Source organism: Nilaparvata lugens, chromosome 1 (genome assembly GCF_014356525.2).
Source record: "Nilaparvata lugens isolate BPH chromosome 1, ASM1435652v1, whole genome shotgun sequence".
Classification (NCBI taxonomy): domain Eukaryota; kingdom Metazoa; phylum Arthropoda; class Insecta; order Hemiptera; family Delphacidae; genus Nilaparvata; species Nilaparvata lugens.
The window spans coordinates 71,648,521-71,663,463 of NC_052504.1; the positions used below are offsets into that span (position 1 = coordinate 71,648,521).

Below are 14,943 nucleotides of genomic sequence, written 5' to 3' on the forward strand. Positions count from 1 at the left end.
GACTTATACTCCATTCAAAAAAAGAGGAGCTGAATTTGTTGCTCGAAAGGAGAAAATGATGGAGAAGGTTGAGGAGGATGAGGAAAAGGAAGATTCAAGAGTGCAGAAATGAAAACATTATTTGAAACATGAGAAAGAGAATAATGAATAGGAAAAGTGAAACCGTGAGATGACACTCACTGCAGGGAAGATGCAGAAAAACTAAGAAAACTCTGCAGTTGATAAGGAAGAGACATGTAACAAGAAAAAATAGGACTCTTTATAGTGATGTAGAAAACGAAGGGAGTAGGGACAATCACATGACGAATGAAAACGACAACCAGGAGAAATAAGAAAGGAAGAGTTTCCTCAAGGAGAATTTCGAATAAAATAAAGAAGAGAAGAAATATGACAAAAATTAGTGAACAACTGGCTGGTGGTTGAGGAGAAGTTAATAAGATTACTGTATCCATAATTATTATTATTATTGATGTTAAAGCGCCAAGAGGAAATAGAGAAGATAGAGGATGGAGCAGAAGTAATAAGAACTTCAGAAATTCAGAGAGAACCCTGAATATTATTGAATAGGTACATTCATTGGGATTAAAAAAACTATTATGATAATGATTATTATAATCGAAACGAATCTTTTCGGTTGCTGTAAAGTGTGGCAAGTAGCCGCCAAACTAATACAATTCTCATTGAACCATGAAATAGTGAGGTCTTCGTTTAATGGAAGTATTTGATCAACATTATGTTGAGTGTTTCTATCTTTTTCATCATTAAACAAAGCAAATAGCGCTATCCTTTTCCAGCTCTGCAATGATGCCAGAAGCTAGACCCTTTTTAACAATGCAGATTATTTAACAAAGTATTCCATCTCAATTATGGAAATATATTATTCAGTATATTATATTGGAAATATAATATTAAATATATTATATTGGATATTATTTTTTGACGAATAGAATATAATTGATCATTTTAACAAGAATGAACAGTTGATATTACATCATATATAGGGTATCAGCTGTCCTCTATAGAAGGCACCGGCTACGCTGCTCTCCTATCTTTCTCCACTGCTATTATATCTTGAATCTTGTGTATGAATAATATAATCATTACAGTCAGTATTGCACAGAATGCAATAAAACCTATCATCTTTAATGAGATATTCTTTATAGTGAGCAATCATAAATTTAATAGTAAGAACTCGCAATGAGTGAGGTCACTATTAACAATCAACAAATTAGCCGGTGCAATCAAACATCCCACTCGCTTACTTTTTCTAACAACTCAACTATAACAACTACTACAGGCCACTTACAAAAGCAACAAATAACAACAACACTAGGATGGGAGTGACCTTCGCTGCGTGTGCTAGTCTGCACAAGGCGATTGAGTGACGTCACAGCCACTGGCCACTCACTGACAAGCGGCGGCAAAGCATCAGTGATCAGTCTGACCAAAACCTCTGTGAATTCAAGGTACAGTACACAGTACAGTGTTGTGTGTCGCATTTCAAATCTCATTATTCATTCAGTGACAGTGCTTGTTGTTGTTGGTGCAGCTGACCCGAAGCTCGTCACAACTCTTCTTTCGTCGACGACCTGCTTAATCTCTCACACACCTTGCTGCTACACTCTTCACATGTAAGTGCAGTTTTTCATCAATTTATTTATTTGAATTGTTATTTTCCTAAATAATTCTTATGAAACCTCAACAATTCCAATATTATTGTAGATTTGAATCAGAATATTGTTTATTTCTCACAATTCTTTACAATTAAGGGATGCCAATACTTGAAATTGTTTTTGGGCCTATAATATATAACCACTCAAGTCATATTACAAATTATTTATAATATCCATAGAATCATCAAGGAATTTACACATGAAATCACCTAGCCAGACGCTATTATTGTATATGATTTACATAAATATTGGCATGTAGATCACCTGACACTCACGAACAAACGTATATGATTTACATGCTTCATGTACAAAAATCAATAAAATTAGTGCTCTGGCACAATATTTGTTTAATGGCTCATCGAAGAATTGTAAAAGTAATTCTATAATTATAAATTCATTATTCCCAAATCATCACTATTTTCAATTATACAAACTATTATTCAGAAAAATTGTTCCTCATATTTTTCGATGATTTATAGTTCACTGAAACCAGATTTTTGTACTATTTTGAACAATTATATTAAAATAGTATAATCGTAGAATCGAGAAGCTCAAGAACAGCTCATGAGAGTCATTGAATGGGAATAAGCACATGAGAATCATACTCATATTATATCTAGTGAATACAGCCTAGGATTGTGAATGAATTATTGTTAGATTCAACATTTGCAAAGTCGTAACCAGTTATGATAGTGAAGATCGACAGTCTTTCATGAATGAGAAGATCGTCTGTTATTCCTGGTCATAGTACAATGACCTTGTTATGCAATTCCTCGGATTACATAAGTGGTTTGAAAGACTTCATCATTATCTGGTAGTTCACTTTGACTGTGTCATCTGGTTTAGAAGAGACAACAAAAATCAATGTTCATACCCTTGCTGATGGTTTCTCTTCAATTGTATATTATGAAATTAAATGGAAAATCTTTATTTTTGTTTTGTTTTTTTTAAAGCTCTGAGATAGGACTTGAAAGTCCTCTCAATCTCGATTCTAATATATCAAATTTATCCATTTATGGAATTATAACTGGATAATGGACATTACAGTAAAGAAATACAGAATCACAGAAGTACAGTTTTATCATTTATAAATTCAATTTTGGAGAAATAATAGAAAAATATTCTTCATAAACTAAACGTTAATGCGAACTCCCTACGCCCTACATTCTCCCTACACCAATATAGTCGGTATTATTCTTACCATCTTATGTATAGCGGGCTTTAATATTATCAGTGTAAAGTGAAAAAGTCTAGCCTCAAGTCTAATCTCTGGATTCTCGTGATAAGAAGTTGTTCAGTAGATCTGTTGGAACAAACTGTACAGCGTTATTTAGAGTTCTCTAATTGACCTTGTTTAATAATCATCGATAATATTCTCCACCTTGATTTACTGAATAGTTAATGTCACGAACTAGCAATTTGAAATATTCATTTGAAAATTATCATGATCATACCAATGTAAGTGAGTAGCCTACTTATTCTGTAAATATTCAACTGTATGGATTTTTTTCAGTAGAATGATGTTATTGTTATTAACTATTCACTTGAAGTAAACTTGATAGTCTCTATAATTCTAAGTAGCCTACTCTGGGGTTTCTCTACAAAGTACTCTAGAATCAAAAGAATGCTTTATACAATAGTGCATTAATATTTCCTAGGCTCTGCTACCAAGTACTATAGAATACTACACATCGGGATAAAACTTTCAAATTGATCCACAAACGACATAGTAATGCACCACACTCGATTGGAGTTGATCAATGAACATTTGGGATAATCAATAGAATTTGTACAGTTCTATGTGATACACTTTTTAGTGTTGGCAATAACCGTCGACATAAACCGATAATGTTGTGCTAATAGTTAATAACAGCCGGACAATATAGACCCACTGTGTGTTGAACATCGGTGTAAACAGAGAGTTTGACGACGCTTTAGCTGCTGGTATCATCTATTACAGGCTGTGTCACTGGGCGGGCGGGCGGTCCTATTGTGTGAGCGGCCCGATCTAATAGCGTAGTGTTTAACGTGAGCGAGACGCAATTATTGGCGGTTTGTTGACCGTTCCGGGTGGAGCAACGCGGCAGCGATACGTGACGGAAGACGCGTTTCGAGCCGCGTCCGGTGTTTATGGAATTGGCAGGCTCTGTAATCTGCGTCCTTCTATAGAAGCCTACATTCTATACAGAACGATTCTATAGAGTGGAATCTCAATAGTGTGGTGGAGCCACTAACAGTGCCATCACCCGACTACAGCATATCGATTGGACTGCCAATAAGTACTTACCAGCGAGCTGCTATACAGTAGAATGGATGTAGTGGTAACAGGTTGTTGGAATGGATTTTCTTAATCTTTGGAGTGTTTTCGTCGAAACAACGTAACGTCAGTAGCGCAAGAACAAAATGCAGAAGCACTTTGACACGTTATATTATTTACACTGCTACACAGCTTCTACGAAATGTAGGTTGACATCTTTGTCACCAAGGTCATAAGTATAGACAATGTATTGAAGATTTGCTGGATGAACAGAGGCATGGTAGTGATAGAAGTGAACTATTTAGCGAATATTGAGCTAGAGAGCTAGTTTATACAGTATTCACTGAGGTCTTGAATTTCTTCATCCATTATGAACTGCTATATGTTTCATCAATAACACTGGAATTATGACTTTCAGTCTACAATAATTATTGTGAAAATCATGGAATGTTTACTCACTGATTGAAACATGCTTTCGAATCACATGGGATGCATTGTCAACCTGGGCAATCATGCGATTCGAAAGCATGATCAAGCCAGTGAGTAGATATACCATATCTTTCACAACAAATTATAACTCTACTGAAATAATATAATAAAAAAAATTGAAGCTATTCAATAACAACTTGAATCAGTATAAATATAATTTTTATTGACTTTGTCAAAACATTTACTTGTTCATGACAATGGAACCGTTCTGTATTCGAGTTCTGATATGACAGCTTGGTTATGTTTCATAGAAACTATACTGATAATATGAGAAAATTGATTTTCTCCCAAAAAAAGGGATTTGCGCAACAAATTGGGTGAAAGCTGAATTCTTGCAGGATGTTAGTTGTTTGTATACATAGGCCCGATTGCACAAAAGCCGGTTAAATGTTAACCGTGATTAGTTCCCCAAGAATCAATCAGAGAAGCCATCTTTTTAAAATAGCCTTCTCTGATTGGTTCTTGTGAGATTAAATCACGGTTAGAATTTAAACGGCTTCTGTGCAACCGGCACGTAGTACCTTAGAAAAACGAAGAGTCCCCATTGTTTCACCGCTTGCTTACAAGCACCCCCCCCCCCAGGGACGCCCCCCCCCGAAGTTCGAAACTGCAATGGTTTCTTTAAACAAGTAACAAGTATGTCACGGCTTCAAATTAAGAATTGATTCATTGATCTGACTGATATGGCCTATTTATATGCTAAGTAGCTGGGTAAATATTGTCAAGTTACGCCTTGATTCTAAATTATATTTATAATACCAGGAATAGCTGCTCAAAAATACAAAGACACAAAAATAAAAATTCAAGAGGAGACAAGAATTCAAATATTTTTTATACCAGTATGCACTATATGTTATCCGATAGCATTTCAACAAGCAGCTTGAAGTATAGCCAAAGCCAAAGGCTACAATAATTCAGGTATTATATGAAATAATAATAAGATGAGCTTCACATTATAAATCGATCGATTGATGAATGCAGATCAATAAATATTAGTAATAATGCTGAATCAATTTTCGAAACCTAGCAATAGGAAGCATTCATTTTCTTTAGAAACATACGCATTGCTCCGCTATTTTCCAGATCGACCAAAGAGTGGTTTGTATTCAATCAATTCAGAGAACTCCCCACAATAAATTGCTATATCGACAGAAATTCCAGGATTATTATTTTTTGCATCGTACAAGTACTGTAGTCAAGCGTCAACAGAAACCTTTGAACAAGGTGTCAGAATCAAAATGCTTTATAAGGGGTTTTGCGGCTTTTAAAATGCACCCCACATTTCCAGAAATCATAAGGAATGAAGAGAAAAAAGTAAATGACTTCATACTCACTAAAGGCTATTCAAATTTTCCTTGGATAAAAGCCTGTCAGGCTCTCAAAACGGTATATAATTTATAGAGATCTTTCTCATTCAATTGCTTCTTGGGCCAATGTCAAGATATTTCATATCAATTCTCTGACCCCTGACAACCTTGTAGAACACTATCCAATAACTGAATTACCTGCGATCTCTTGCAGTTGAGTAGTTATTACTACTGGTAGAGTCCACTCATAGCTCACAGCCCACATTTCAATCTATTCACCTTAGTTTCCATGGACAGTAACTGTTAAATAACTGTTTTCTCTAATTTCATCCAAGTTTCCATTAAACTACTATCCTCTTCAGTTGGAAACTTTATCATTGATCTGAGTCAACTGAATTATGCATTCCTGCCATCACGATCTATCTTGGTGGGTCTTTGAACTTGATTGAAGTTCAGACTGTTGACTGGAGCCTGCAACTTTGAACTTAGCTGAATAGTCTTCCTACATGTGCAGCTCATTATTCAAACGATATGGGTTCAATTTGCTGTGTAGAATTTTGTCAGCTTAGCGAGTTACCGGATCACTTCGGCGAAGTTTGGGTGAAGTTGGGGCTTGAGATCGCTTTAAGTTATCGATACGTGGACTAAGTTGGAGGCGGCTGTGTGGATGAGGCCCACGTCCGGCCGAAACGAAAACGGATATGCACAAGACGGAAGCCAATGTCCACAAGATAATATCTTACGATAATAATAGTTGGAGCTGATAACAAAGGCCTGCTCACTCGTTATAAGTTCGTCTTCAGACCTATACAACAGAGACGCTTCTTAATTAAGCCTAGTTCCATTTGCCGCCATCAGACAGCGGTGCGCTCTGATCGCAGATGAAAAGGAGTCAGCCGCCTCCAGACTCCACAGCGGAGCGAGAACTTGCTAATGAACTTGAACGTGCGGTAAAGTCTTGACGACAGAAGTTGTTGTTCTCTGAAAATAAATAAGCTGCGTGAGAATTCTGTTAGCAGAATATTCAAGCAAGTTTGTCGAGAAACTGTTGATCGTCAATGTTTTTGGGTTTCTTGAGTTTTGTCGTGTGAGAACATTTTGATGATTTTCCGGTAATTTGGTTGAGTTTGGAAAGGAGAGAAGATTTTATCGCAGTCATTATGAATTTAATTTTGTACATGAAGAATTCTCACACTATTTTGGAACCGGAAGACAGACCAAATGATACGAAAAATAGGATTAGCTAGGATTGAGTGATTTTGTTAAATAGTATCATCTTCCCAGAAGATGATATTCGTTTTTTTTTTGCTAGCAGTCTGATTTTTCAATGAATGAATTTATTGACTCACTATGACAACGAAATCTTTCGGCAGGTCCACCATCTTCCTCGTTGACAAATTGAGAAATCAGACTGCTAGTCGTACTTTTTAATAGCAAAAAAAAGTGATCTAATAATAAGCAGTTCGTGATGGAAAACAAAATTGAAGAAGATAATAATTATTAACTTGTACATTCATATTAAAATTGGGTTTCCTGGATAAAAACTATTCATAGGTGGTATCTGCTACTTCGATTTTTGAATGTAAATTAATTGAATTTTTCAGGCATGATATACTGCCACGTTAAAACAGAATAACATAGAATAACGGTGCTGTGATGATCCATTCCTTTCTCCTATTGTAGATTATTATGTAGTAGCCTAATGTTTTTGAAAGTTATGAGTGAACTCACTAAACAGAGAATTAACACTTTTTCCAAATTGTACAAGAACAGTGTATGAATTGCTTAAACTGCATCAAATTTACAGGCGTAATTATATTGTATAGTTGGATATCGGAAAAATGAAGCTGGTCAAACAAAAAAATGATTTGATATACTCCATGGAGAGCAATACGATGCTTGAAGGAGTTGCACGTGCGTCCTTGCTGCAACCAGGCTGGGAATCGTTGAATGGAGTTTGAAAACTTTTCTGGACCCAGATTGAGTTAAACAGGAGTCCGATTAGTTTGCTATGGACATGTTATCAAATGCTTGAGAGCTGAGTTTCACGCTGCTAATGAAAATTGACGCAACTTGATAAAAAATTCTATTATCTCGGAAAATTGAAAAACGTGCAAAGTTGAGAATGGGAGTCAGATCACTTGCTAAATAAATGAATTGGGCGTGAGTGCATTCTACTTTATGCATGGGAAAGCGATAATGATAACTCAGTATTCTGTACTTTCCTGTTATCTATGGTACAGCGAACCTGAATTGATAAAGTATAAGCCCTTCGGTTTTCTCCTCATTCTGCTCCTCTCATTCTTCCTACAATTTTAATTTTCCGTTTCCTCTCTTTATCTTGAATTTTATATTTCCCCACTGCTCCTTCTGAGTCAACTCCTTTTTCCAATGGCAATAATTCATTTTCACTATTCTATTATATTCCTCTAGTTTTCTTCTACTATGTAATCTGGGGAATAGTTTCGAAGTTTCAATGTGATTGGAGAGGGAGATTTTCTAGGATATTGACGATGGAGAGGATGACCACATGTTTTTGAGCCAAGGCATAGAGGAAAGATACTAGATACATAGAGTTAAGGTTATTTTGTCTCTGGCGAAGGCTTGAGGTTTGAGGTTAGTTTGAAGTAAGATATGGATTAGATAATATGCCCTAGAGCATTCCTTGAAAACATAATAACCTTTTCATTCTCTATATAACTACCATAAGGTATTAGATGCTGAAATCACATTTTTCTCAATTTGAGGTATACAAAGTTTTCTCACTTTGAGGTTGATTGTTTTTTAAAAGTGAGATAAATTTATCCAAAATTTGTATTTGATGAGATTCAGTATCACATTTTATGAACAATCAATTGAATAAAAAATGTATTCTTCAATTCTATAAATGTACCCCCAAGCAATTGTAATATATTTATAATAATTCAACTCTAGACGTTCATATTACATATAAAAAGTTATAGAAAAATCGTTTACAAAGATTTTTTATACTGATAACTTGACAATATCCAAATCAAAAAACTCTTTAGAAAAATTTCACTGTCATAATTTTACAAAAACCTATTGCACAGTTTTCTAATAAACAACTCTTCACTTTGTTCCAACATAATAATAAGATAGACAGTTCAATAAAGAACCAAAAAGGAGAGAAAACTATGCCTTTTGTCCGGAAAACAAACAGTAGGTTTTCAGTTTTTGAAAGAGGGTAAATGTAATATTGTAATAATTGATTGATCGAAATTCCAAATAAATACTGTATACTCTCTGAAACACAGGGGAGGTTTCCGAGCTCGGATTTTGCTAAGTTCTAGACTTAACAGCTGGAGTCAGAAAAGTGGCTTTCCTGAACGGGGCGCAGTCGCAGTCCACGTTTATGTTATACTAGCTGGCCCGGCGAACTTCGTACCGCCAAAAAGCCAATGTATCTCATGTCACATTTGACTTTATTTGGTGAATCATGAAATTTATCTGACAATCAATATTTTCATTTACATCTCAATACATACTTCCTGTGTGCTTAGTCATGCAGCATTTATTATTCTAAAAACACTTTCTTCTCAATCAATTGATAGTAATATTTATCACTAAAGTGTTGAATTGAAAAAAAAGGTTAAATCAGTGTTTCAAATGTGAATTCAATGCATTCATAGTTGTTGATTGTCACTAGATGGTCCATTAAATATGCGATATACGATGAATCACACAGAATTCCATATTCTTTCCATTTTCCATTTTAGGATGAATAGAAGCTAGGCTGAATTCAAAAAATTGTAAATTATTCTGTCATTCTTCAGTAATTAATGAATGCAATATGAACAACTCTCTTTCATGAGGTAAATCATTTTTTCCAACATTCTCCAGTTTCTCAATGATAGAGGAGTGATAATTATTTGTATAAGTCTTCTAAGGAACTATTATCTACAGAGCTGGTACCAATCAACAACACTTCAACTCCAAACTACCGTATTAATACCAGAGCACAATTTATCTGTTTATTGCAGCTGGTAACTTGAAATGCTATATTATACTAGTAGTTCTGTGAACAGTAGACCTCGCGCTCAGTAAGTAACATTGACCTGTTGTTATGTTTTCTCAAAATTTAATAATACTTAAAATGACTAGAAAAAATCCTAAATAAACATAGAGCTTTCTGTCCTATCGTACCGTGACGTGAGCGCTGTTATCAGGTCTGGCTGCAACTGTCTACAACGTTGATGGAAAGATACATTTTCAAGATGTTCGATGTTTTTGAACGGTTAGTTGACCGAGCGAAGTGAGGTCTAAGATTCAAGTCGACGGTTTGGCATTTCTATTAATGTTTAAATGTTTAAATGTTTAAATGTTTAAATGTTTGAATGTTTGAATGTTTGACTGTTTGAATGTTTGAATGTTTGAATGTTTGAATGTTTGAATGTTTGAATGTTTGAATGTTTGAATGTTTGAATGTTTGAATGTTTGAATGTTTAAATGTTTAAATGTTTGAATGTTTGAATGTTTGAATGTTTATATGTTTCGCATTTACGGCGAAACGCGGTAATAGATTTCCATGAAATTTGACAGGTATGTTCCTTTTTTAATTATTGCGCCTTGACATAATTTATATACCTTTTGGAAATTTTGTATTTCAAGGATAATATAAAAGGAAAAAGGAACTTCCTTCATACGCCAATATTAGAGTAAAAATCTGGTGTGGCGCACTCACACAACTTTCCTTGCCGTTATGAAAATTGATCACCTGACGCTAGTGTTCCCGCGCATCTCAAGTCTACTATTCAAAGATTTGAGCCAGCTGGTGACAGGCAATAACGCTGGAGACACACATGAGGTCTGTTATATAGAAATTTAGAAATTGGGGTACCTTAATTTTTTTCGGAAAGCAATACTTTCCTTACCAGATGGTAATAGGGCAAGGAAAGTAAAAATCAGACTATAGAATTATTCATCATAAATCAGCTGACAAGTGATTACACAGATGTGTGGAGAAGCCAGTCTATTGCTGTATTTCCATAAGGTCTATAGTTTCAATCAGGTACTTGTGGATGAGAATACTGCGTGAGGTCTACTGTTCACAGAACTACTAGTATTATAGTCAACTGTCTACTAAGTCTACTGTCTACTGTCTCCCGTTTAAAAACATCGAACATACTAGTATTATAGTCAACTGTCTACTAAGTCTACTGTCTACTGTCTACTGTCTACTGTCTACTGTTTTTAAACGGGTAGTATTAATTATAGTCCACTAAATAGCTTATTTATGTTGAATAACTCTATAGTATGATTTTTACTCTAATATTGGTGTATGAAGGAGGCTCCTTTTTCCTTTTATATTATCCTTGAAATGCAAAATTTCCAAAAACCTTGTATATACGTCGACGCGCAATTTAAAAAGGAACATACCTGTCAAATTTCATGAAAATCTATTTCCGCGTTTCGCCGTAAATGCGCAACATATAAACATTTAAACATTAAGAGAAATGCACAAACCGTCGACTTGAATCTTAGACCTCACTTCGCTCGGTCAATTATCACAACATGATGTTAAATCGGTAACCGCTCAGCCGACAATTTCGAAAACATAGGTCTGTGAAATGGATTAATAAAAAAATATTATTACCTATTGAAATTTCTGGTCAGAAACCACCCCCAATATTCACAAATTCACACAAAAAATTCCAAGAGTTTCATGCCGTTCTGTCAAGTAGTTTTCAAGTCTATAGGGAACTAAGAAACACATATACAGACATTCATTTTCATATATATATAGATTCGAAAAGCTATAAATTGAACACAAAATAAAATAAAGAGAAAATATGTAAAGTTTCAGCTATTTTGAATTATTTAGAAATGTTTCATTTCGTCAAGGAAAAAAGTTTCCAATTATAGAAATGAAAAAAATAAAGATTATCATAAAAATTGCGACTACGCCCCGTTCTGGAAAGCCAATTGTCTGACTCCAGCTGTTTATAAAGTCTAGAACTTAGCTAAATCTCGAGATCGGAAAGCGGCCCTAAAAGACTTTATTGCGAAATTGCTACAATCATTGCGAAATTCACTGAAAATAAAATAGATAGCGGAATGAAGCGCTCGAGTAATTTGGTTGAATTCTCACTCATCACAAACTAGCTTCTCACAATCAAAACTCACATTTCATTGTTTATATAATTTTCCTTTTCTCTCTTCTTAGGCTAACACATGTTCTAATAACAATATCAACGCATGTTCGATATCAATATGGACTGATATCCGAAGAAGAAAAAGATTATACAGTAAATACGAGAATACTACTCATGGATACATCAGCCTGGAAGAGTTGAAAATCACTAGCAAAGCCTTCCATTTATACATCCCACTTCTAATTATTTCTAATTTGCAAGATAACAATGCGATAAACAGGTTTGATTGCCTATCATCCAGTGCATTCTGGTATACGAGTTCACTGTTCTAATCATAACGAGGGCAATGGAAAAGTTGTTAGAAACACCATAAACAGGAATTTATAACGGAACGAAGCTACCTTGGTGCAAGCTCCAAACTTTAATAAAAAACAAATAGTTTGAGGATGAAGTCGTAAAATACTGGCGTAAAACTGAGAATAAAGTGCAATAAAAGTGGGAGCGACGGTCTCGTCTCTATGAGCGATAAAGACTCTCCTGACATAACCTCAAAATGGTAGCGAACTAATATTTTCCCAAGCCATTGGATGATACCGTCCCCTTCAGATGAAGAGAGAGAAGGGAATTGAGGATAATATTATCAAGAACATGAGAATGAATAGTGGAAGGGTGAGGGAGAAAATGGTGAGAAGATGACAGGAGGGCAGGAGCAAACCAAAACAGAACTATCTTCAAAACAAAATATTTACCAACAGAATAACAAAAAAAGAGACAAGCAAATAATATGTGAAACAGAAGGTGGATACGGAGGAACGAATGGTGAAGTTTGAGTAATATTGAAAAAGAATTGGATTAACAAGTATAAGGAGCAAGAAGACAACGATGGAGTGGAATGAAAAAGAGAAATTAGTTATCTTTATTCATATTCATAGAAGAAATTGAGAATGAGAAAATAGAAGTATAAGAAAATACAAATATGCAGCAATGAGATAACGCCTCGCATGAGTACAAATCTCTCGTTTTCATCATGTTCCTTTTTTGTTTTATGAAGAGGAGAGGTAATGATGAACTTGGAATGAAGTTCCTCTTAACTATTCAATTTAATCACTTCTCCAGTTGTTAAATCAATGGCAAAATATAAAACCCTCCTTCTCCACTCAACCGACCCGACATCCCTGTTCAACTCAGACGATGTCAGCAGTAAAAAGTTAACACAACAGTTACGACCTGTCAACAATCACAACGTCATAAAACATTTAATAGGCAGCCGAAGATGATCTCTTGCCAAGTTCTTGTGATGTTATGTCAAAGCAAGCATTCATAACTTTGCAAATCTTGCTTTAGTAGTAACATTATGATCGGATCCAGGCCTATAAATTATAATCAATGTAGGCCGCTATTCAAGATAATAGCCCAATAGTACCTTACTTGTAAGAATGCGAAGCAATATGAAAGTTTGAATCTTGATGTTGATTATTCAACATACAAAACAAAACCAGTTGTTGAGTCATATAAATACACTATTGATAAAACCCAAGCTTATTTATTTTATATTTTAACAGTCTACTGCACTCTTGGGCAATTGGACATTGGACTCCATTACAGCCACTTGACAAAAATCGTTCGGAAGCCGAAATCCAAGGTTCTTCTGGACCAATTCATCCGACTATCGATTATCAGGATAATAATATGCTATCTAAATCAAGCCTCAGCTGTTAACCATTGACAGAAGTCAGATCTACTGTTCATGGATTATTTAAACATACGTTATTGAATATTGTGATGATGAGGATGGTTCAATTCGTCCATTACAACAGAAACAGCGTAACATAACGTTAATGTCAGCTACACGGTTTTGTTCAACACATGATGCTGTAGGGCTCTATATTACTGTGTTGTTTCCATGTTAAATCAACACCATTAACTCATTCAGTTTCCTATTCATTCAATCTCTCATCCCTTCCTCTTTCACTTTTGTCCCTGGATCACTGTCTATTTAAACGTACATAAATCCAGGCAATACATAGCCTTCCGTATCCACACATGTTTACTGGTTGCAGCGAATGAGAGCCTAATTCAGTTAGCTATATTATCTCACCAGATTGGAATGATCTTGCACACGCATAGGATGGAGCAGTAAACGATGCTCAACTGTGGCACAGTGAGTTTTTACAGACGGCTTTTAACACTTGAGACTTCCAAGGGCTTTTAGAAGTTAGTGCGCTGGATGATTTTGATAGTTTTTACTGATTACACATTCCAATAAGCAGTTCCAGAAACATTCAGAATCCATTACACAGGACTGTGTACATTTGACTGAGGATCTTCATGATAGCATATATAGACAAAGAGGTGCACGAGCATCTTGTGGAGAGATTGAAGATGTTCTGAATATTAAACCCAAAATCGACTTATCGTTATTTTTGTTGTTCCCAAGGACACAAGGACACGTTGTGAACTGTGGAATACAAGATACAATGTGATAAACAGGCTTGCTACTCTCTTACTCACAAACTAATTGGAAAATCTCTCTCACACTTGGCAAACTAACTAAAAGTTTTATTTGTATTGCTAGAAGAATTGGATACAGACATAATTTTCAATTCTTCTATCTGATGGCATATTCTTCATTGAATTATAGTAGTTACCGTACCTTGAAGAAATCTCAAAAAGAGGCTCTTTGAATTCATCCACATTAGTATCAGCTATATATTATATATATATATATATATATATATAATATATATATATATATATTATATATATATATATATATATATATTGTAATGTATTGAAAATTTGGGTAGATGTAAAAATCCCTAGCTGAAGTACTAATAGGTCTGAGTAAAGTAACTGGCTAATATCGCCAATGAGATAACAATAAAGATTAGATAGCATCAGCTTGTTCTGGCTAAACGGTACAATAACCTAAAAGGATGGAAATAATTTCTGCTAATATATATATTATATAAAATTTTTGAAGATTGAGGTTAGGTATATACATTCAGTGATCAGCGACCTAACGATCGACCGAGCCATGCAACGTAGAATCTGACCAGACACCTTGGCAGAGATCTATTACGGCAAAACGGTATGCAATTTGA

At 34.9% G+C, this 14,943-nt stretch overlaps 1 protein-coding gene across 1 annotated transcript in view; it reads left to right on the forward strand.

The window, feature by feature from the left end:
- The first annotated feature begins 1,325 nt into the window (after positions 1-1,325).
- Positions 1,326-14,943, forward strand: part of LOC111056945 (chaoptin) — a 34,224-nt gene continuing 20,606 nt past the window's right edge. Inside the window, exon 1 of the mRNA XM_022344355.2 lies at positions 1,326-1,631. The gene's annotated coding sequence lies outside the window, so the exon portion shown is untranslated. The remainder of the gene's footprint in view (positions 1,632-14,943) is intronic.